The sequence below is a fragment of the Schistocerca piceifrons genome, chromosome 9, assembly GCF_021461385.2.
Source record: "Schistocerca piceifrons isolate TAMUIC-IGC-003096 chromosome 9, iqSchPice1.1, whole genome shotgun sequence".
Taxonomy (NCBI): domain Eukaryota; kingdom Metazoa; phylum Arthropoda; class Insecta; order Orthoptera; family Acrididae; genus Schistocerca; species Schistocerca piceifrons.
The window spans coordinates 130,396,722-130,416,872 of NC_060146.1; the positions used below are offsets into that span (position 1 = coordinate 130,396,722).

Genomic DNA, 20,151 nt, shown 5'->3' on the forward strand with positions numbered 1-20,151 from the left:
ACCTAAGTCCACAAAAATTTGCAGGATGTATTCCAATCTCAGTCCTCCTCTACGGTTTTCACCCTCTACAATTCCCTCTAGTACCATGGTAGTTATTCCGATTTCGTAGTTCATTTTAACACAGAGAGAGAGAGAGAGAACTAAATTCATAGCATCGCATAGCATTTCTTTTCTCGCAGTCTGGTTTAACACAGAACCTTCTGAGCGTCGTTCAAAAAACAATGTCCATTGAGTACTGAGCAAAAATTTGAAGTAAATTGATAGAACAACTCTCTCTCTCTCTCTCTCTCTCTCTCTCTCTCTCTCTCTCTCTCTCTCTCTCTCCTTGCTTTTATATAACAGTTCATATTTTTTTAAACTTGCAGCACGCAACACCTAGTTTCACTAGTTTCACATCTTGGTAAGATTGTGTAGAAGTTCCATTCTCATCCAATTATTATAAGAAGTGCAGTGAAAGTTTTCCTAAAAAATAACACCCCTACAGTTTTTAACCCCCTCGGCTCACTCTCGCACCATGGAAGTTATTCCCTGACATCTTAACAGATGTCCTACCAACTCGTCCTTTCTTCTTGCCAGTCTTTGCCATATATTCCTCTCCTCGCCAATTCTGCGTAGAACCACCTCTTTGTCCGCAGCTCGTGGTCGTGCGGTAGCGTTCTCGCTTCCCTCGCCCAGGTTCCCGGGTTCGATTCCCGGCGGGGTCAGGGATTTTCTCTGCCTCGTGACGACTGGTTGTTGTGTGATCTCCTTCGGTTAGTTAGGTTTAAGTAGTTCTAAGTTCTTGGGGACTGATGACCATAGATAAGTCCCATAGTGCTCAGAGCCATTTGAACCACCTCTTTCTTACCTTATCACTCCAACTAATTTTCAACACTCGCCTGTAGAGCCACATCTGGAAGGCTTCGGTTGTCTTCTGTTACGGTTTTCCACAGTTAATGTTTCACTATCATACAATGCTTTGTTCCAAACGCACATTCTCAGAAATTTCTTCGTCTAAGGCCTAAGTTTGATACTAGCATACTTCTCTCGACCAGGAATGAATGCCCTTTTGTCCCGTGCTAGTCTGCTTTTGATGTCGTTCTGTCTCCGTCCGTCATGGATTATTCTGACCAGGTTGCAGAATTCCTTAACTTCACTTAATCACCAACACCAACACTGGTGTTAATCTTCTCGCTGCTCTAATTTCTGCTACTTCTCATTACTTTCGTCTTTTTTCGGTTTACTCTCAATCCATGTTCTGTGCTCATTAGGCTTCATTCCATTCAGCAGATACTGTAACTCTTCTTCACTTTGACGGTAGCGAATATCATCTTTGACATCCTTTCGCCTTGAATTTTAACCCCACTCCAACTATTCTTTTATATCTGTCATTGCTTCTTCGATGTATAGATCGGAAAGCAGGAGCGAAAGACTTCATCCCTGTCTTACACAATTTTCAATCCGAGTACTTCGTTCTTGGTCTTCGTGTCAGCAACTTGGATCCATGAACTGTCAAACTGATTGTGCGTAATTCTCGCACTTGTTAGCTCTTCCAGTCTTCGGAATTGTGTGGATGACTCATACATTCTGCACACCAACATGAATAGGTTGTTCCCACTTCCCCCAATCAGTTTATAAATTCTGATTGAATGTTAGCTACACTTCTGCCTTACTTGATTTTAAATCTTCCAAAGCTCTTTTAAATTTTGACTACTACTAGCTTCTCCATCTCTTCCATATAGACCGTTTCTTCTCCAATCACATCAGTCCGTCTTCCCCCTCATAAAGCCACCTATCTGCTCTCTTCTCTGTATTTAAAGGTGGAATTCTCATTGCACTTGCTTTTTATTACACCGAAGGTTGTTTTGACTTTCTACACCCTGAGACAGCCCTAACAATCATTTCTTTTTCAATTTCTTCACATTTTTTCATGCAGCTATTTCGCCTTAGCATCCCTGCGCTTCCTATTTATTTCATTTTCAAGCGACTTTTATTTCTGAATTCCCAAATTTCGCTATTTTACTTCTTTCATCGATCAACTGAAGTATGTCTTCCTTTCCAACTGCTGTGATTGCCATTTTTAGAGATGTCCATTCTTCTTTAACTGAACTGCCTACTGAGCTATTTCTTTCAAGTTTGTTTCTCCATTCCCTAGTACTTCCGTGTCCCCTTCTTGCCCATTGATTCTTCCTGAATAGTCTCAAAATTCACCCTACTCTTCTTTATTACTAAATTGCGATAGGAGTCTGTATTTGCGTCTGGATAGGCCTTACAAGCCCCTATCTGATTTCGAAATCAATCTGACCATGATATAATGAAGCTGGAATCTTCCCATATATCCCGGCCTTTTGCAAGTATACCTCCTCCATTAGTGATTCTTGTACAGAAAAGTAAAACTCAGTCTCTCTAGTCTCACATTCCTAGTCCTAGGCCATTTCTTCCGTAACCATTTCTTCTACTCCTTCCCCTAAAACTGCATTCCAGTCCCCCGTGATGATTCGATTTGCAACTCCCTTTACGCACTGAATTACCCGTTCAATATCCTCAATATGATTCTCTACCTCTCCATCTTCAGTTTACGACGTCTGCATGTATACCTGAACTATCGTTGCAGATGTCTGTTTTCTGTCGATTCTGGTAAGAACACCCCTATTACTGAACTGTTCACAGTAACTGTCTCCTACCTTCCTATTCATAATGAATCCTACTCCCGTTATACAATTTTCTACTGCTATTGATTGTAGTCATCTGACCAGAAATCCTGGTTTTCTTTCCATTTCATCTCACTGTCCCCCTCTAGATCTAGACTGAACCTAAGCAATTCCTTTTTCATATTTTCTAGCTTCCCTACCACGTTCAGAATACTGACACTCCACCCTACGACTCGTAGAATGTTACTCTGTCGTAAGTTAATCTTTTTCCGAAGTTCACCTACCCCTGGGCAGTCCCTCCCGGAGATCTGAATGGGGGGACTATACCGGAATTTCTGGCCAATGGAGAGATCGCCATGACGCTTTTCAATTACAGGCCCCATGTCCTGTGTATATACATGATTTGTCTGTAATGCAGTGGTTTCTACTGTCTTGCACATCCTCATGCTGTTGATCACTGCTGATTCCTCCGCCTTTAAGGTCAGTTCCCACTCCAAGGGCAAGAGTGCCCTGATCCTCTGTCTGCCCCTCTGTTCTTTTTGATGAGGTCTTTGGCAGAATGGGGGTACTTCTTATGCCGGAAGGCAAAATTGCACACGAAATAGTCTACTTCGATTGATTACTAGTTTCGGCTAACAATCTAGCCATCTTCAGGTCATAAAACATTGATTAGTGTTTGTGTCATTACAATTACACAAACCTTTAAGACCTTCTTGTGCGTTGTAATGGGCATCAGCTCTAATACTATTCACATACAGGATTTCACAGCAACATATGCAGAGTGAATTACCAAAAACTTGTCCCATAAATATTGCGGAAACGGAAAGTGCTGTTGATGTGCTGTTTTCACAGAATGGGTTGGTAGACAGGGGATCATATTGTTAGCCAATCACCAGATTGTAATAATACTTATAAAGTATGTGCAAATATACACTGGAGCAATGTCTCTTGAAATTGTAAATGTTTGGTAAGTTCCCATGTGACCAAACAGCTGAGGTCGTCTGTCCTTAGGCTTCCGCACTACTTAATCTAACTTACACTAATTTATGCTAAGGACAACACACACACCCGTGCCCGAGGGAGGTCGATTCGCTCCTTAGCGATCCGACATCCTTATTACCCGACGACCGTTACCTGTCGCATCTTCATAGAGCGAGCAATCCCACAATTTGTGTTCTGGCGTGCCCACACTGCCGCAGGCACAGCTATCATTTCTCTGTCTTAATTTTGTGTAGATACGAGGCGTAAGGGCAATGGGCAGTCAGACAATGCATCAATCCACTCAATGGGTTAAGAAATCTCATTTTTAATCTCTCCCTGATGTTAGGGAGAAATTCGTATGCGCTTCTGCCAGTGCCTGAAGTGTCCCATTCATTTCGCCACGGTTGTAATTTGCAATCTTTAATTGCCTTTTTCGAACTGGCCTCAGCACCAAGCACCCTTAGTACTTTCATTTGATTGCCTTTTCTCTAACTAGTAAAAGGCTCCCCTTTTCCTAAGTACAGTAGGGATGTTCCTAGAATTACTAACGAAGCATGATTCGGGATAGTGCATAGGCCCCGTTAATCTTAGTAACACGACTCGTTGAACTCTTCTTATTGAGGCTGGCTTCACTAGCCGCAGTGTATGAGCCCAGACGCTCGCACCATATCCTATGACTGATGGTAATATAGATTGGTGATATACTCTAATTTCTTCAAGGGAAGCCGAGATTGCCTATCTGCAATGGTTATAATTTTATTCATTACGTTGGTACCTTTCCTGTCTGCTTCCTCTTAATGATGTGTAAAGTTACGACGCTCGTCGAGAAATACCACTAGATATCTCGTTACTGCGCTGTTTAGAATGCCAACGGGTTTCCTACACCGTTTTTGGCACAGTAATGTGTTGCGTTTTTCATGTTTCCGTATTTCTGTCAATCTTTTGTACCTCGCCACGTGGCCATGTTCGATCCCACCACACCCTACTCAACGCTTTACTTTGTCGAGTAATACAAGAATTGCAGACTAACACACACCGGAAGCTGCATGACAGGTGGGAGCAACGACAAACCACCTCAACCACCTCAACTGTGAGGGATGGGAAAAACCCACCGTGGTTCAACAACAAAGTTAGGAAACTACTGCGAAAGCAAAGAGAGCTTCACTGCAAGTTTAAACGCAGCCAAAACACCTCAGACAAACAGAAGCTAAAAGATGTCAAAGTCAGCGTAAGGAGGGCTATGTGTGAAGCGTTCAGTGAATTCGAAAGTAAAATTCTATGTACCGAGTCGACATAAAATCCTAGGAAGTTCTGACGTTAAATCAGTAAGTGGCTCGAAACAGCATATCCAGACACTCTGGGATGATGGCATTGAAACAGAGGATGACACGCGTAAAGCTGAAATACTTAACACCTTTTTCCAAAGCTGTTTCACAGAGGAAGACCGCACTGCAGTTCCTTCTCTAAATCCTCGCACAAACGAAAAAATGGCTGACATCGAAATAAGTGTCCAAGGAATAGGAAAGCAACTGGAATCACTCAACAGAGGAAAGCCCACTGGACCTGACGGGATACCAATTCGATTCTACACAGAGTACGCGAAAGAACTTGCCTCACTTCTAACAGCCGTGTACCGCAAGTCTCTAGAGGAACGGAAGGTTCCACATGATTGGAAAAGAGCACAGGTAGTCCCAGTTTTCAAGAAGGGTCGTCGAGCAGATGCGCAAAACTATAGACCTATATCTCTGATGTCGATCTGTTGTAGAATTTTTGAACGTGTTTTTTGCTCACGTATCATGTCATTTCTGGAAACCCAGAATCTACTCTGTAGGAACCAACATGGATTCCGGAAATAGCGATCGTGTGAGACCCAAATCGCTTTATTTGTTCATGAGACCCAGAGAATATTAGATACAGGCTCCCAAATAGATGCTATTTTCCTTGACTTTCGGAAGGCGTTCGATACAGTTCCGCACTGTCGCCTGATGAAGTAAGAGGCTACGGAATATCAGACCAGCTGTGTGGCTGGATTGAAGAGTTTTTAGCAAACAGAACACAGCATGTTGTTCTCAATGGAGAGACGTCTACAGACAAAGTAACCTCTGTCGTGTCACAGGGGAGTGTTATGGGGCCATTGCTTTTCACAATATATATAAATGACCTAGTAGATAGTGTCTGAAGTTCGATGCGGCTTTTCGCGGATGATGCTGTAGTATACAGAGCAGTTGCAGCATTAGAAAATTGCAGCAAAATGCAGGAAGATCTGCAGCGGATAGGCACTTGGTGCAGGGAGTGGCAACTGACCCTTAACATAGACAAATGTAATGTATTGCGAATACATAGAAAGAAGGATCCTTTATTGTATGATTATATGATAGCGGAACAAACACTGGTAGCAGTTACTTCTGTAAAATATCTGGGAGTATGCGTGCGGGTTGAAGTGGAATGATCATATAAAATTAATTGCTGGTAAGGCGGGTGCCAGGTTGAGATTCATTGGGAGAGTCCTTAGAAAATTTAGTCCAACAAAGGAGGTGGCTTATAAAACACTCGTTCGACCTATACTTGAGTACTGCTCATCAGTGTGGGATCCGTACCAGGTCGGGTTGACGGAGGTGATAGAGAAGATCCAAAGAAGAGCGGCGCGTTTCGTCAAAGGGTTATTTGGTAAGCGTGATAGCGTTACGAAGATGTTTAGCAAACTTAAGTGGCAGACTGTGCAAAAGAGGCGCTCTGCATCTAGGGGTAGCTTGCTGTCCAGATTTCGAGAGGGTGCGTTTCTGGATGAAGTATCGAGTATATTGCTTCCCCCTACTTATACCTCCCGAGGAGATCACGAATGTAAAATTAGAGTGATTCGAGCGCGCACGGAGGCTTTCTGGCAGTCGTTCTTCCCGCGAACCATACGCGAATGGAACTGGAAAGGGAGGTAATGACAGTGGCACGTAAAGTGCCCTCCGCCACACGCCATTGGGTGGCTTGCGGAGTATAAATATAGATGAACCTCGACCACATCCTCTGCGCAATATTCGTTTCTAGATACCTGGCTGACTTTTGTTTTTAGACCTTACGTGATAAAGTCCGCCCACGAGGCTTTGGAATAGCCAGCCATTCGGAAAGACCCGTACGTTTCCTTATCTGCCAAGCCTCCAAGAGTCGGGAATTTCATAACCTTATCTCTCTCTCTCTCTCTCTCTCTCTCTCTCTCTCTCTCTCTCTCTCTCTCTGTGTGTGTGTGTGTGTGTGTGTGTGTGTGTGTGTGTGTGTGTGTGTGTGTGCGTGCGCGCGCGCGCCAGCAGTAGTTCCTTTCCCCAGTAACTACGACCGTGCGTAGTCTTATCACGACAATCTTCAGACGAGAGCGAAAACAGAGCGAAGAGCGAAGGACGCGACGCTACTTTTAGATCTTCATTGGCTGAAGAGATAATTTGCAGAGGCACCAAGAGGAAATTTCTGAGAATGTAGGTCTGGAACACGCAGTTCTCTAGGAGAGTGAATCGTAGGCTACGGGAAAACCGTATAGATGTGTTACAACTGAAGGCTGATAAAAGCCCAATGGACTGATAAGAAACGAGATTGTGCTCTGCAGAACCAGCGAAGAGAGGAACAGGTGGGTAAAACTGGCAAGAAGGAGGTACAGTATGATAGACATGGTGTTAAGACATCAAAAAATAACTTGCGTGACTTAAGCAAATCACAGATCTCAGCCGAGAGTTTGGGTTGGACGAAAAGCGTGCTCGGATAGCCGAAGCGTAAAGACAGAAATTCGGTTTCGACTCCCGAACCTGTAAAAATTTTCACTTGTTCTTGGGTTTATTTGAACGCTTGACTGAAAATCGGTTCCGAATTACTTACGTAATGTGTACATACGGGCGCTAAATCAAAAATGATGTCTGCTCTTTCGGACGTGTGCGAAAGAACAGACACCACACATACATTATACACACAACTCGCATGGTCGTTAAGGGTAAAAACTATAGGGGGTAAGACACGAGTTCGTGGTCACGTCGGATGCCTAGTTCCAAAGACCTTCATTTTAGGTAGTTTCACTCTACAGATACAGCACATTAGGGAAACAGGATTGTCGTAAAGAACTTTAATTTCCTTAAAACTACAGTGCGAATACGGAGCTCCGTGCAAAACCACGATAATTCAACCCGGCAAAACAATAATAAAAAAATTTAATTGCATGCACGCCGGGAATGCCTGTCGGTAGCGCTGTTGTATAAAAACTGCAGTAATGTTCTCCAAGTTTCCAACTTCATGTTCCGCATCAGAAGAAACATTCGTGCCCAGTAGCTGAGTGGTCCGCAGAGATGGCTGCCATGCGGAGGACCCGGGTTGGATTCCCGGTACTGCCAATTCTTTTTCCTCGATGGGAGGACAGGTGCGGCGTGTATGCAGCCTCGTGATACCAAGTGACGAGGTATCTATCTGGGAGCCTGTATCTAATATTTTCTGGGTCTCATGAACAAATAAAGCGATCTGGGTCTCACACGATCGCTGTTTCCGGAATCCATGTTGATTCATATATATATATATATATATATATATATATATATATATATATATATATGAAGAGAGTATTCCAAAGACCCGCCAAGAAAGCCGAGAAAGCCAACGCTCTGCTTCCTGGACTCGGGTAGGCGCGCCGGTCCCGATCGAATCCGCCTGGCGGATTAACGACGACGGCCGGTGTGCCGGCCAGCCTGGATGTGGTTTTTAGGCGGTTTTCCACATCCCGCTAGGTGAATACCGGGCTGATCCCCACATCCCGCCTCACACGACTCGCAGACATTTGAATCACATTCACACTATTTCACGATTTACTCTAGATGCAGGCAGCTGGGGTACACTAATTCCATCCCAGGGGGTATGGGGTAGCGGCAGGAAGGCCATCTGGCCACCCCTTAAAATTCACCATGCCAAATCCGTACTTAACCCTGCCGACCCTGCGCACAATGCGGGATAAAGGCAGTAGCAAAAGAAAGAAGAATGAAGAGAGTATTTCAACATCACAAGAGAGGAAACTGCTCTCTCCCCCCCCCCCCCCACCCACTTTCCAAGCAACGAGAGCACCATACAAGGAGGCCAACGTGAATTGCAGATCGTGAATATTAATAATCAATGGGTGATCGCTGGGAGTAATGCTGCAATATACCAAAATACAGAAAATATTTCGAACGTAATGATAAAAAGAAGACGCATTTTTTTTCGGGTATTTATTTCAAATGCAGTATCGTGGGTTAACTAGTAAGATTTTCAAATATTTGCGGTGTAAGAAATCCACAACAAGCTGGGTCAACGAAATAAAAGAGGATTTAGAAAGAAACAATATAAAAACAGAATATATAACCAACGGAGAAGCCTTTCGGGACAAAGTACTCAAAATGGAAGGATTCCAAGGCAGAGTAGCTAAAAAGACTGGTTCAAAATGGTCTGAAGACAGAAGAAACATAGTGAACAGATGAAAGCGTACTGGAAGAAAAGAAAAACTGACCATGAGAGAGCTGGATTCCACGCAAAATTTCAAAAGAAATCTCTGTTTATAAGGTTACTTGCGAATTTATTTTCAATTGCTTCCTTAATAACATCACTCGAATAGGTGGAAGTGTATGGCAGAATCTCCACGTTGTTATTTCCATATTCTGCAACAGCACATTTTCTCGGCTGTTGTAACCATTTCAGACGGTTATGCGCACTACACCGTTCCTCCACTGTCCTGGTGGTCTGACCAATGTATGGCACGTCACAACTGCAAGGGATGCTATAGACACCTGCCTTAGGGAGACTAAGATCATCGATTACGAATTTTAAAAGCGTCCCAATCTTAGAGATTAGAGCACATTATATTTCCAAAGAACACAAACAAACCTGCTTAAAATGCTTCCTGCTTAAAATGCTTCCTGCTAAGGCAAAACGGCCTCAGACTTTGGTGCCACTTCGGTATCATCATCATCATACGCCTGGTGTACAGTTGGTTGATAGCGCAGTGCACAAGTGATTTTTTTTTTCACTATAACCATTCTGACGAAAGGTAACTTCGAGATGGGCTAACTCAGTTGACAAATTCTCAGGGTCAGAGATAATTTGGCCTGTGAACCAAAGTACGAAGTACCCCTTTATGTTGAGCTATATGGTGACAACAGTCAGCCTGTAGATAAAAATAATTGGGGATTGGCTTCCCATAAAACGACGTGTCCCAGCTTACCATCAGCCTTCCTCTTGACCAATAGGATGAGGAGGCAGCCATCCTTACCTCCATCGTGAAGCAAATATTCTGGTGGATTGAATTCAAATGTCCTAAAAAGTTGTTGATTTTGTAAGTTCCGTCAGAACAGTTGTTTTTAAACTACCTCCCGATGCTATCGGGGTGGTTAGGAGAGAACCATGTCGTGTGTTGACTGGGGCACATTCATCCAAGAGTATTATAACAGCAGCTGAGAAAGCTGGGGGGAGAGGAAAAATCGCTCTGGGAATGCACTGGAGTGCTAGACCGTTATGCTACTAGCGAGCAATCATTGGAAAGATTAGCAAACGTAAAATACCTAAAAGTACCCGGCCAGACGACCAAATTAAACAAATGTTAGGAAAAGCTGATGTCATGTTCCGATTCATGAGAAGAATCTCAAGGAAATATAGCTCATACACGAAACGAGACCGAGCGAGGTGTAGTGGTTAGAACTCTGGACTCGCTTTCGGCAGGACGACGATTCATCCTGATTTATGTTTTCTGTGATTTCCCTACATCGCTTGAGACAAATGCCGGGATGGTTCCTTTGAAAGGGCACGGCCGGCTTACGTCCCCTTCCTTCCTCATCCAATGGGACCGGTGACCTTTCTATTTGGTCCCCTCCACCAAATCAACCAACCACGAAACAAGTGGCTTGGAAAATACACGTTCGAATGTAACTCGAGTATTCCTCACCAGTCTGGGACCCTTACCAAGTGGGATGCCAACGGCCTTGCCACGCTGCTCACACCGATTCCCGCCCAGTCACCGAAGTTAAACAACGTTGGACCCGGTTAATACCTGGGTGGGTGACCGTTCGGGGAAAGTAGCGGCTGTTGGTTTTGAGGACGTGAAGTCACCAAAGTGGCGTCTAATTCAAAGACTTGCTCCAGGCCGTCGTGCCACACGGCATTATTATTACCAAGCAGGATTATGAGAGAGAGAGAGAGAGAGAGAGAGAGAGAGTGTTCAGTCACGGAATCGATTGAGAGCAACACGATTCCAGTGGTAGTAAGGTACGCGTTGTTATCGCTCCAACAGCGTACGTTCGAAGAGGTGTTGGGACACTGGCCATCATGGGGAAATCTTTCGATCAGTAAGACAGCCAATAGGCTATCAAGGAGACCATACGAGCTTCAACTCACCGATGTGATCTACACTGACAGCATGCTTAGGGCACGAGTAGGATAAAACATACGTTCAACAGTAAGACGCAACTGTCAACGGCTTTCAAAAAGAAAAAAAAGGAGAGATTTCGAAAATTTTTGGAGTACTTGCCTGCTCTGCATGGGCGCTAGTATTCAATAACTGGGAGTTTTCTGGATCCAATCTCAATGCCGGTACTTTCTTTTATTCCTACGTAATTCCAACGACAGATGTGTGTCGTAAGCCACAAACTTTTGTGATGACCGAGAAACTGTTTGTAAAAGAAAACCAAGTTTTTCTTAAAATAGGCACAGTGAAAGAACCATGAATATGCAAAAATTCAGCATTCATTGCATGTAGCAATAATAATTGCTTTCCATGTTTCTACGATCAGTATCACCCTCATCTATTCAGTTCTCCATACGTTACACATTATACTTGTTCAGTTTTTTATCCATCTTCAGCATGTGTGTAATATAATCAGCAACTTGTGTCAACAATAAGCTGCATGCAACACATTGCTGTGTTCATGCGGTTCACTCGCAAATAATGTGATGGTTATAACTTTCTCAAAGGAGGGCACCAAGCGCCTGAAACCGGTGAAGAAATTAAATTTCTTTTATGCAACTGGTTCCTGATTATTTTGATAAGTGCATTATACTTGTGGCAAATTTATATAAAATAATATAAATAAAATTATTATACTGATTGGTTTGAAAGTTCTTGTGTGTACTTTATCATTTCTAGTTTGCTTACGAAAAATTCTTACTACTTTTTCAGGCTAAATATTACGAAAATAAATGAAACCTTCAAATACTGATAAACTACTCAGACATAATAAATCTGGTTTTAGAATTGCGTGGGAGTAAAGAAAAAAACTAATAGCAATGGGATTCAATTCAGAGACCTCGAGCTTATGAAACTAAGTGCCTACTCACTCGGCTGAGAAATTACTGAGAACTCGCGACCATGCACAGTATACAAAAACGGCTAAAATTTTCAAACTCTATTTTCTCGAAAATGGTGGAGAGTTGTGTCTTCCTATTTACATATGCTAAAGTCCCAGTGGTGCCGTGCAGACCCTGTCGTACGAATCAAATCGGTGAGGGAAGAACCATAGCGTCCCTTATCGGCCACAACCGATTTGGAGGATTAGGGAAAGCCCGGCCCATCAACGTGAGGCCGAACAAAAATCACCTCCTCTGCAAGCGCTGATGCAACAACTGCGGACGAGGATAGCAAACACAATGGCCACGGGATTATACGTTACAGTTACCATTGTTGGTATGCCTCTTTTCGTGAAACGTGGATAATGTCGGAATATGGAAGCAGTACAAATAATAAGTTCGCTTCTTCAGTGCTGTATTTTGCAAGAGGATCTACACTGAAGCGCTAAAGAACCTGATACAGACACGCGTATTCAAACACAGAGAGATGTGAACAGGTAGAATATGGTGCTGCGGTCGGCAACGCCTGTGTAACACAGGTGTTTGGCGCAGTTGATGGATCTGTTACTACTGCTTACAATGGCAGGTTATCAAGATTTACGTGAGTTTTACGTTGTGTTATAGTCGGCGCACTAGCGGCGGGGCACAGCGTCCTCCGAGGCAGCGATGAAGTGGGGATTTTTCCCGTACGACCTTTTCACGAGTGTACCGTATCAGGAACTCGGTAAAACATCAAATCTCCGAAATCGCTGCCGACGGAAGAAGACCCTGCAAGAACGGGACCAACGACGGCTGAAGAAAATCGAACGTGACAGAAGTGGAGCCCTTCACTGCGGATTTCAATGCTGGGTCATCTACAAGTGTCAGCGCGCGAACCATTCAATGAAACATCATCGATATCGGCTTTGGAAGCCAAAGCACTCGTGTAGCCTCGATAACTGCACGACATAAAGCTTTGCACCTCGCCTGGACCCGTCAACATCAACCGTCGATGGCTGGAAACATGTTACCTGGTCGGACGAGTCTAGTTTCAAATTTTATCGAGCGGATGGACATGTACAGGTATGGAGACAGCCTCATGAGTCCATTGACGCTGCATGCCAGCAAGGGACTGTTCAAGCTGGTGGAGGCTCTAACGGAGTGTGCGCAGTTGGAGTGATATGGAACCCGTGGTAAGTCTAGATCTGGCAGGTGACACGTACGTAAGCATCTTATCTGATCACCTGCATCCATTTATATCCACTGTGCATTCTGGTGACTTGGGCAATTCCAGCAGGATAATACGACCTCGCACGTGTCCAGAATTGCTACAGAGTAGCTCCAGGAACATTCTTCCGAGTTAAAAAGTTTCCGTTGCTCACCAAACTCCCCAGGAATGAACATTCTCCTACGTGGGGTGCCTTGCAACGTGCTGTTCAGAACAGATTTCCACCCCCTCGTACTCTTACGGATTCATGGACAGCCCTGAAGGATTCATGGTGTCAGTTCCCTCCAACACTACTTCAGATATTAGTTGAGTCAATGCCACGTCCTGTGGCGGCAGTTCTGCGTGTTCACGGGGGCCCTACACGATAGTAGGCAGGTGTACCAGTGTCTTTGGGTCTTCTGGCCCGAAAAAAACCATGTTCTTGAGAATTTTTTTTCTCGGGATGTGTTACAGATATGGCAAATTTGGTCAAAATGTTTATTGATATTTCCTCTACAAACTGGAATTTTTTCGACCGGAAATGTCTAAGAGCAAAGGCGGAAGTGCCGTCGGAACGAAACAAAATTTCGATGTAGACCTCCATCCGCGGTAAGTCACAGGTCAGCCGGCTAGTCTGAAATCAAAATTGAGTTGACGATAGCGAAGTACGTAAGATTCTTTAGGTTTTGTACCTCGCTCAAGTTATTTGGACCATAGGAAACAATATGGCGGCTATTTGAAAAAAAAGGTTTTTCCATCGAATTTTCGACTTCGCTGGTCAAGTTAATACAGGGTTATTACAAATGATTGAAGCGATTTCACAGCTCTACAATAACTTTATTATTTGAGATATTTTCACAATGCTTTGCACACACATACAAAAACTCAAAAAGTTTTTTTTAGGCATTCACAAATGTTCGATATGTGCCCCTTTAGTGATTCGGCAGGCATCAAGCCAATAATCAAGTTCCTCCCACACTCGGCGCAGCATGTCCCCATCAATGAGTTCGAAAGCATCGTTGATGCGAGCTCGCAGTTCTGGCACGTTTCTTGGTAGAGGAGGTTTAAACACTGAATCTTTCACATAACCTCGCAGAAAGAAATCGCATGGGGTTAAGTCGGGAGAGCGTGGAGGCCATGACATGAATTGTTGATCATGATCACCACGACCGATCCATCGGTTTTCCAATCTCCTGTTTAAGAAATGCTTCTGCTTTAGCCTTTTCCGTAAGATTTTCCAAACCGTCGGCTGTGGTACGTTTAGCTCCCTGCTTGCTTTATTCGTCGACTTCCGCGGGCTACGCGTGAAACTTGTCCGCACGCGTTCAACCGTTTCTTCGCTCACTGCAGGCCGACCCGTTGATTTCCCCTTACAGAGGCATCCAGAAGCTTTAAACTGCGCGTACCATCGCCGAATGGAGTTAGCAGTTGGTGGATCTTTGTTGCACTGTTATGACTGACTGATGTGAGTGCATTTCAAGCACGACATACGCTTTCTCGGCTCCTGTCGCCATTTTGTCTCACTGCGCTCTCGAGGGCTCTGGCGGCAGAAACCTGAAGTGCGGCTTCAGCCGAACAAAACTTTATGAGTTTTTCTACGTTTCTGTAGTGTATCGTGACCATATGTCAATGAATGGAGCTACAGTGAATTTATGAAATCGCTTCAATCATTTGTAATAGCCCTGTATATTTATAATTGATGGATCGGAATAAAAGTGGTACAACTCTTAGACAATTTAGTTAGCTTCGTCGGAAACAAAGAATCATGCCAATCGGTTCAGTAAATTTGAAGTTAACATACCGCGCGATAAAAAAAGGTCATTTCGAGAAAAACGCGTTTGAAGTTTTGGCTACAAATACATCCAATATTATGCAACGTACGTTCAATCTGCTACTCCGGGCCCATAAACTAGTCCCTCTTCCTCATAGAGGGCGTTCTGCTCGATCTGGGCCATCCTGCGCTGCTCCAGAGCCGCTCGTACGGCCGGTGACAAGCCGTTTTCGGCCGCTTGAATCCTGTGGTCGTCAGAATGCTGGCGAACTGCGTCGAATAGTGTCTCACGGTGACGTCCATCGTTGTCATGGTCTTCAGAATTGCTGAATACCCTTCGTTGAAGCTGTTCACTGCCAGTAAAGTCGCCGTCTCCACACTCTTCGGACTAGAATGCAAATGCTTGGGGGCTAACTTCCAAACACACACGTTGAAACTTTCATTTTAATTTTGTGTGTTTCCTCCCAAGCACCGGTACAATAACTCGTCCTCCGAAAGGGCCTCGTAGATGCGATGAATCACTTTTTGAACTTCTTTGGAGAGAGGCTGGTCGTGTTAATATTCGTCCAGATGTCCGGTAGCCTGTGCAATGCGCCACTTGCACCAACTAGTTTCCCCAGCCGGACAATTTTGTTGTCGAACACTTGTGGAAACACGCTGCCCAAACTGCCTTTTGCATCTGTTCCACCGAATTGGGATGCCGTGGGACTGCCAAGCCGTAGTACGTCGTAAGCTCCTTGATCACTATCAGTTTTAGACATGGGCAAGCACAAAGAATTATTTTTCGCGGCTACAAAGTCTAAATTCCCGAATAAAAACTGGTGCGTGAAAAATGCTGATTTAAGGCTGGTGCATTTTTTTGTTCAACCGCGAATAACAAACATTTCCGTTCCGTATTCGGAAAAACTATTTCAGGGATGGCTTCTGAACACTGATGGATCCAAAAATGCAATTTCAAAAAAAATCGATTTTTCATCTACATCTACATGAATGCTCTGTAATTCACATTTAAGTGCTTGGCAGAGGGTTCATAGAACCACAATCATACGATCTCTCTACCATTCCACTCCAGAACAGCGCGCGGGAAAAACGAACACCTAAACCTTTCTGTTCGAGCTCTGATTTCTCTTATTTTATTTTGATGATCATTCCTACCTATGTAGGTTGGGCTCAACAAAATATTTTCGCATTCGGAAGAGAAAGTTGGTGACTGAAATTTCGTAAATAGATCTCGCCGCGACGAGAAACATCTTTGCTGTAATGACTTCCATCCCAATTCGCGTATCATATCTGCCACACTCTCTCCCCTACTACATGATAATACAAAACGAGCTGCCCTTTTTTGCATCCTTTCGATGTCCTCCGTCAATTCCACCTGATATCCCACACCGCGCAGCAATATTCTAATAGAGGACTAACGACTGTAGTGTAAGCTGTCACTTTAGTGGACTTGTTGCATCCTCTAAGTGTCCTGCCAATGAAACGCAACCTTTGGCCCGCCTTCCCCACAATATTATCTATGTGGTCTTTCCAACTGAAGTTGTTCGTAATTTTAATACCCAGGTACTTAGTTGAATTGACAGCCTTGAGAATTTTACTACTTATCGAGTAATCGAATTCCAACGGATTTCCTTTGGAAGTCATGTGGATCACCTCACACTTTTCGTTATTTAGCGTCAACTGACACCTGCCACACCATACAGCAATCTTTTCTAAATCGCTTTGCAACTGATACTGGTCTTCGGATGACCTTACTAGACGGCAAATTGCAGCATCATTGCGAACAACCTAAGAGGACTGCTCAGATTGTCACGCAGGTCATTTATATAGATCAGGAACAGCAGAGGTCCCAGGACTCTTCCCTGTGGAACACCTGATATCACTTCAGTTTTACTCGATGATTTGCCGTCTATTTCTGCGAACTGCGACCTTCCTGACAGGAAATCACGAATCCAGTCGCACAACAGACGATACCCCATAGGCCCGCAGCTTGATTAGAAGTCGCTTGTGAGGAACGGTGTCAAAAGCTTTCCGGAAATCTAGAAATACGGAATCACCCACCCTATGCCCCACTGCGGGCAGCAGTCGGGGCAACCACAGCGGCAGACCCATCTGGGGACAGACGGGACGAGGTTGACATCCCCGTGATACCCAAGTCCGGCTCCCCACAGTGGTGCCCATTGGCAACAGCCTCAAGCTGCGCGACCGAAGATAGTAAAACTCCCTGTAAGCTTGCTTCTTCAACACTGTATTTTGCAAGATCATCTTATACTTCACTGTGACGAATACCTGCGTGACCCTTTAAGCGAAACTAGCCAAGCACTATAAAGAAAAACATCAAAATGAAACTGAGTGGTTGCGGTGGTCATACCTAGCTCCGAATTCAATTGCAGACAGAAGGTTTGGCGTACCTGGGTGGTTGGCTCTGCTGCTCCACTGGTGAACGACTGAAGCGCTGCCGACAACAGACGCGGCTGCCTGGACCACTTCGCACTGAGAGACTAGCCGACTACCCGGTGCAGAGGTGACCCGATGCTGAGGACGCGATAGGCAACGGCAGCGCGTGCGTCTAGCGTGCACCGGCGGTGGTCGCGCGGCAGAGACTGCGCCGGCTGGACAGATAAGGCCGGACGCTCGAGCCGCTGGCCCAGGCGTGATGTGGCGTTGCGTGGGTCAGCCCTGAGCGCCCCTTATCTCCCTCGAACTGCCGCCACCGTTACGACACCGCTGGCTCTCTCGCACTCCACGTAATCTCACCACAGCACAGCTGACCACCGCTACTGCTTCCGGGAATATCCGCCGTTCGTAACACTCCACTAGTCGCTGTGCTCCGACAGGTGCGAAAGCAATTACACTACTAGCCATTAAAATTGCTACACCAAGAAGAAATGCAGATGATAAACGGGAATTGAAATGCAGATGATAAACGGGTATTCATTGGACAAATATACTAGAACTGACGTGTGATTACATTTTAACGCAATTTGGATGCATAGATCCTGAGAAATCTGTACTCAAAACAACCACCTCTGACCGTAATAACGGCCTTGATACGCCTGGGCATTAACAGAGCTTGGATGGCATGTACAGGTACAGCTGCCCATGCAGCTTCAACACGATACCACAGTTCATCAAGAGTACTGACTGGCGTATTGTGACGAGCCAGTTGCTCGGCCACCATTGACCAGACGTTTTCGATTGGTGAGAGATCTGGAAAATGTGCTGGCCAGGGCAGCAGTCGAACATTTTCTGTATCCAGAAAGGCCCGTACTGGACCTGCAACATGCGGTCATGCATTATCCTGTTGAAATGTAGGGTTTCGCAGGGATCGAATGAAGGGTAGAACCACGGGTCGTAACACATCTGAAATGTAACGTCCACTGTTCAAAGAGCCGTTAATGCGAACAAGAGGTGTTTGAGACGTGTAACCAATGGCACCCCATACCATCACGCCGGGTGATACACCAGTATGGCGATGACGAATACACGCTTCCAATGTGCGTTCACCGCGATGTCGCATAACACGGATGCGACCATCAAGATGCTGTAAACAGAACCTGGATTCATCCGAAAAATGACGTTTTGCCACTCGTGCTCCCAGGTTCGTCGTTGAGTACACCATCGCAGGCGCTCCTGTCTGTGATGCAGCGTCAGGAGTAACCGCAGCCATGGTCTCCGAGCTGATAGTCCATGCTGCTGGAAACGTCGTCAAACTGTTCGTGCAGATGGTTGTCTTGCAAACGTCCCCATCTGTTGACTCGGGGATCGAGACGTGGCTGCACGATCCGTTACAGCCATGCGGATAAGATTCCTATCATCTCGACTGCTAGTAATACGAGGCCGTTCGGATCCAGCACGGCGTTCCGTATTACCCTCCTGAACCCACCGATTCGATATTCTGCTAACAGTCATTGGATCTCGACCAACGTGAGCAGCAATGTCGCGATACAATAAACCGCAATCGCGATAGGCTACAATCCGATCTTTATCAGTCGGAAACGTGATGGTACGCATTTCTCCTCCTCACACGAGGCATCACAACAACGTTTCACCAGGCAACGCCGGTCAACTGCTGTTTGTGTCACGTTGTAAGTGTCGCCAGCGGCGCCATCGTTGTGTGAATGCTCTGAAAAGCTAATCATTTGCATATCACAGCATCTTCTTCCTGTCGGTTAAATTTCGCGTCTGTAGAACTCATCTTCGTGGTGTAGCAGTTTTAATGGCCAGTAGTGTACTTTGCCGCCAGTTGTTCGACTACACTGCGGTGACCTGTTGCCCGCGTAGAGTAACACGACGACGTGGCATGGACTCAATAAGTCCCCTGCAGAACTGCTGAGCTATGCTGTCTCAATAACCGTCCATAATTGCCAAAGTGTTGCCGGTGCAGGATTTTGCGCACGAAATAAATGTTCGATGCGATTCATGTCGCCGACCTATGTGGCCAAGTTCAAATGGGTGTGAATTCCTAAGGGACAAAACCGCTGAGGACATCGATCCCTAGACTTACACACTACTTAAACTAAATTATGCTAAGAAGAGCACATAGGCGAGGGGCGTTTGAAAACTCCGTGCAAAAATAAAAACTACTTACGTGTTTGGGGTAAACCTATTATCTTTCTTCATGGCCTCCTTTTAGACTTACACACTTCGTCAAATGCTGTTCTAATTTGTTGACCCTTTCCGAATAATAGGAATTGTCCACGTCTGCAAAATAGCTATTAGTTGCTGCAATCACCTCCTCGTTTGAATAAAATCTTCGTCCCGCCAGCCATTTCTTCAAATTGGGAAACAAATAGTAGTCCGAGGGAGCCAAGTCTGGAGAATAGAGGGGTATGCGAAAAGAGTTGGAATCCTATTTCCATCAATTTTGCGAACACGACTTCTGAGGTGTGTGCTGGTGCATTGTGATAGAAAAGGACTCTTTTGCGGTCCAATCGCCGGCGCTTTTCTTGCAGCTCGGTTTTCAAACGGTCCAATAATGATGTAATTGTTTCACTCTTTTCCAGACAGTCGATGAGGATTATCCCTTGCGAATCACAAAAGACAGTCGCCGTAACGTTTCCGACCGAAGGAATGGTCTTCGCCTTTTTTGGTGCAGATTCTCCCTTGGTAACCCATTGGTTAGTTTTTTGGTCTCAAGAATATAGTAATGTATCCATGTTTCATTCACAGTGACAAAACGACGCTTAAAGGCCTACGGATTCTTTCTGAACAGCTGCCAGCCATCATTGCAACGCTTCACACGATTCCGTTCTTGG

General features: G+C 45.0%; 1 protein-coding gene across 6 annotated transcripts in view; it reads right to left on the reverse strand.

Moving 5' to 3' along the window:
* Window positions 1-20,151, reverse strand: part of LOC124717211 (pyruvate carboxylase, mitochondrial) — a 371,895-nt gene that overhangs the window by 208,148 nt on the left and 143,596 nt on the right. For 2 of the 6 annotated variants that reach the window (XM_047243997.1, XM_047243992.1), the window contains exon 1: window positions 17,305-17,487. The exons of 1 other annotated variant lie outside the window; for it this stretch is intronic. The gene's annotated coding sequence lies outside the window, so the exon portion shown is untranslated. 3 more of the 6 variants (XM_047243998.1, XM_047243995.1, XM_047243994.1) reach the window with 2 other exon arrangements.